We start from the raw sequence: 4313 nt of genomic DNA, 5'->3' as shown, positions 1-4313 counted from the left end.
CACACACACACACACACACACACACACACACACACACACACACCAAAAAACATTTTAGACTGCTGGAGGAAACATGGAGCAAATCCGTGCATCACAACGATAACATGCAAATTTCCACACAGAAATACCGTAGTTGGAATTTGAACCTGTGTTGCTACGAAGCAAATGTGAATTCCATCCAATAAGATCAGCGAAACAAGCTGCAGCTCTAAATAACAGCTTTGTTGAATTCACACGACACCAGGTGCTTTGGGTGGGATCTTTAACACCATGTAGATAAAACTGTGATTTGTCATGGATAACATGAATTGTTTTGCCCACAACCATGCATGTTGAAGTTTTACACAAAGATGTTGCTCAGTTGGTTAGCGCTCAACGTATGTGTTAGGGATCACTCGTAGCTAATACCACACTAGATTGTAGCGTAATATCAGTAAAATGAACTGAGAAACATTTTGGTAATTGTTGTTAGCTGTTGCTGCCTGTTAGGATCTATGATCCTGGCTCCTGTCTCTGCCCCTGCTGCGGATGCTGTTGGTGGGCGGTGCAGGTTGACAGCTGTCTCTCGTGACGGCTGAAGTATTTAAGACTGAGTGAAACCATTAATGGATTGTTGATTGCCACCAGGGATTAGCTTACAGCCCCTGCTCATGTAGCAGTCTTCCTTGGTTTATGTTTACTTAACTGTCCTCAATGGCTCCATGGTACTTCTTGTTGTCATCACCTCTGGGAAACGTCTGCTGGAACACAACTTGCCTACCTTCAACGCCAGCATCTTAATTGCCACCTCACCTGAAAATCTTCCACAGAACACAGAGCCATGGATCCAGTCACTTCCTCAAACGGAAACAAGCAAAACCAAAGTAAGAATTAGATAACAATCTACTTGGAGATATTTAAATTCATCTCTAGCTGTCCTCCACTGATCCTCCTGCCCCCTTGTAAATAAACCAACGTGCCTTTATTACTCCCGGCTCTTGATTTTCTTGTTTTCTGAACACTAAGGTCTGGTTTGAAAAAGTATGCACTTTAAAAATGACACAGCCATACGAAACTGGGTTGATTGTAAAAGGTGAGTTGTAAATGTCGATCCAATCACTTTGAGGGTTTAATTAAAAAATGAAATTTTGCGAACAGACAAATAAACAGACACGGGCAACATTTAATCACATTGAAACCTTTTCACATGTAAAGTCAGTCAAATGTATATCAATTAGGATACCTTGATTCAAAACATTAGTGGTGATGCTTTGTTTGCGTCACTCATTTAAATGTAACTGAGCTGACATTTACAAAGCTCTCTGAATATTTTAAGGTTATGCACATTTTAATTTAGTCATTTTAGAGAAACTGTTTTTGTGTGCATGTCTGCTGCTTTGTGATCAACGTACTGTAAAAAATGAAATTACCGGTAGTAAAACCTGCTTGTTTGCAGTAGCTGAGTTCAAAACTTCAATCGAAAAAGATAGAGTCTGCATTGCGCCTGGTTTTAGGTTTTTTATTCTTTGTACCTCTGATCCTTCAAAAAAATCTGCTTTTTTCTGCTTATTGTTTACAATCATAATAAAAAAGTATTCTACATATTTTAAATGACACAATTTAGCCTTAAAAAAGAAAAAGAAACGGCAGTGATTGAAGAACTATGACAGCCAGATAAATGCGTTGAGTGCTGCCACTTATGGAACTGAAATTGTGGAAAAATTCAACCGAAAGCATTTTTTTAAACTAGAACTATTGTAACAGAAAAGCATCCCAATCAAATTTTGTTCTATGACAAAATAAAAATTTCAACTTCTGGTACTTTGGATCCTTAAAATAACAGTTGGATCTTTTTTGGTTCACTGCGTAGGGAACAAACTGCATGCAGAAGATTATGTGAACCTTTTTTATCCTGATAATTTACTCTCGCTGTCGAACAGATGCCAGGGTTAGATGACTCTTTACTTAAATGTGGTCTCAGCATTGATTGGATGAATCATACCGGTGCGTCACACCTTCCAAGTGATGCAGCCATCAGCAGTTTCAATTTATAGATTTATACATTACAGAATTAGTTCAGATATTTTCAAGTTGAGCTGTGTGGAAAGAGTCATTAAATAACATCTTGCCTGTAGTACATAACTTTTTACATTTCAGATTGACTGTGTTGATTAATGTCTAGCTGTGGTGGTCACATGTACGTATTTTTGAATTTAATTGATTAAAAAGTATTAAAAAAACTTTTGAGTGCTTCATTAAAATTTGTTTATAACATTCTGCAAATACACACATACAGTTGACTCCAGTAGTTATTGGCAAAACAGATCTACCAGCATCTGTTAGCAACTATAGTGAATAATTGTCAGCTACTACCACACCAAGTTTTAGCTCAATGTCTGAAAAACTTACGGAGTTATAGCCCATTTTATGTTTGCTAAGGTAGATTAGCATCTTACATGGGGTAGAATCCAACTGTTAGTCTTAGATGTGCATCAAATGATTACTTCCTGAACGTTTTGTTTAAATGTCCAGTGGTGGAAGGGATATTTTGCTTACAGACAGACGAGTGTTTTAATGAGCCCAGTAATTTAGTTTTTCTACAAAAAGCTGGAAAATGCATGGTTTATCATAGTAGATCTTTTACAGTTTTGGGGAGAGTGTACCCCTGGACCCCCCTAGAACTGCTTCACTCCACAGCTAATCGTTAACATGAACAGGTGTTCCTCGTTGCTGTTAGTAGATGTTGGCAGGTATGAGGAAAACCTTTGGTATTCTGTTCCAAATGAATTATATTATCTGTTTTAATTGGGCAACCTGGTTTCTAAAGATAAAATTAATAATCCATTTGTTACGTGTATGCAAGCTGGCTGTGAGATTTAGAAAATTTCACAAAGAGAGACACCTGAAATCTTACCAAGGGCACAAAAATCTATGGCCTGACCTGTGAGAGGCAGTAATAACTGTATGATGCAAATATGACAACAATGTAAGTCTTATAAAATAGCATTAGCAAAAGTAGCAAAATCTCATGGATGCAGGTGGAGGTGGAAACATAACAGACTATTTGGGACAAAGGATGGTTGGATGATTCACTGCAGCTGAGACTGAGGAATGAGCAACAGGTAAAGTGGGCGTGGCAAGTTGAAAAAAACCCACAGGAACTAATAAATAACTGAGAGCAGGTAAATGATGACAACAGTAAACTAAACACATGAATCACAAGACACAAATAAATCTAATAATAAAACACAAAAGCAGAGAGTACCAAAAGGTTGTACTCAAGTAAGAGTAGCACTGCTTCAACATGCTTTAACTCAAGTAAAAGTAAAAAAAAAATAGCCTTCCAAGAAATTACTCAAGTAAGATTAGTGATACTTAATTGTTTTTCTAAAAGGTTACTCAAGTAAATATAAATGAACAAAATAACTAGTTACATACTACCCACCTCTGCACAAAAGATGAAAAACTGATCAGATCATGACTAAAACATTTCTGTGACTTGAGTTCTTGACAGTTATCCATTTTTGTCACAGTGTGTGTTCGTTTTCTTGGTTTTTCTAGTGTTTTCAGTGTTTCTCTGTGTTTCTCTGCCCTACAGCCCCGCCCATGCTCACCTGTTTCCTCTTGTGTCTCCTCCAGGTGTTTCTTGTCCCTAATTAGTTTACCTTTATATTCTGTGTCCTGTTGTTCTCTGCGTTCCCTGATGTCTGTAAGTTTTTGCTGCCACGACAGCACTTCCTTTGTTTGTTAAACTTTATTTTACATTTTGGATTTTGCCTGCGCCCTGGGTCATTCTGCAAACAACCTCACAATTTTAAGATAGGCCTCACTTGGTCCTGTCAATCTGGTAAAATTTAACTATGTTTTACCAAGCTAGCTTTACCTCCAACATGTAAGAAAATAGTCGTTTATACTTTTTCACAGAACCTCACTTCAGAGTTCTCAATGTTCTGTGCTGTTTTTGTATTATTTTCATGGTTTTGTTACTAATCCAATATTCCATGCTTAGAAGATATTCTATCAAACGCCACAGAACTGCCTTTAACAAGCCTTTTGATAGTTCAAATGATTAGTCATGTTGTTACAATCTTCCATCACTACACCAGAGTCCTCTTGTACAGTTCTTTGTTTCATCTTCTTCTCCCTATTGGAGCGCATAAATACTCCTGTTATTCTAATCTGTGAGCTGTGCGCCTCCGTACCATTGGCTGGTGGCTGATGACTCATTTCAACAGGCTGGTGTGGGGCTGGCAGGATGAGGGGCGGGTAGGCGTTTGTGAAAAGGGGGAGCAGAAGGTGGGAGTGAAGCTTTACCCCCCCCCCCCCAAACACAC

Source organism: Austrofundulus limnaeus, unplaced genomic scaffold (genome assembly GCF_001266775.1).
Source record: "Austrofundulus limnaeus strain Quisiro unplaced genomic scaffold, Austrofundulus_limnaeus-1.0 Scaffold3, whole genome shotgun sequence".
Taxonomy (NCBI): Eukaryota; Metazoa; Chordata; class Actinopteri; order Cyprinodontiformes; family Rivulidae; genus Austrofundulus; species Austrofundulus limnaeus.
The sequence above is the reverse complement of the archived record's forward strand: the minus strand, read 5'-3'. Positions refer to the sequence as shown.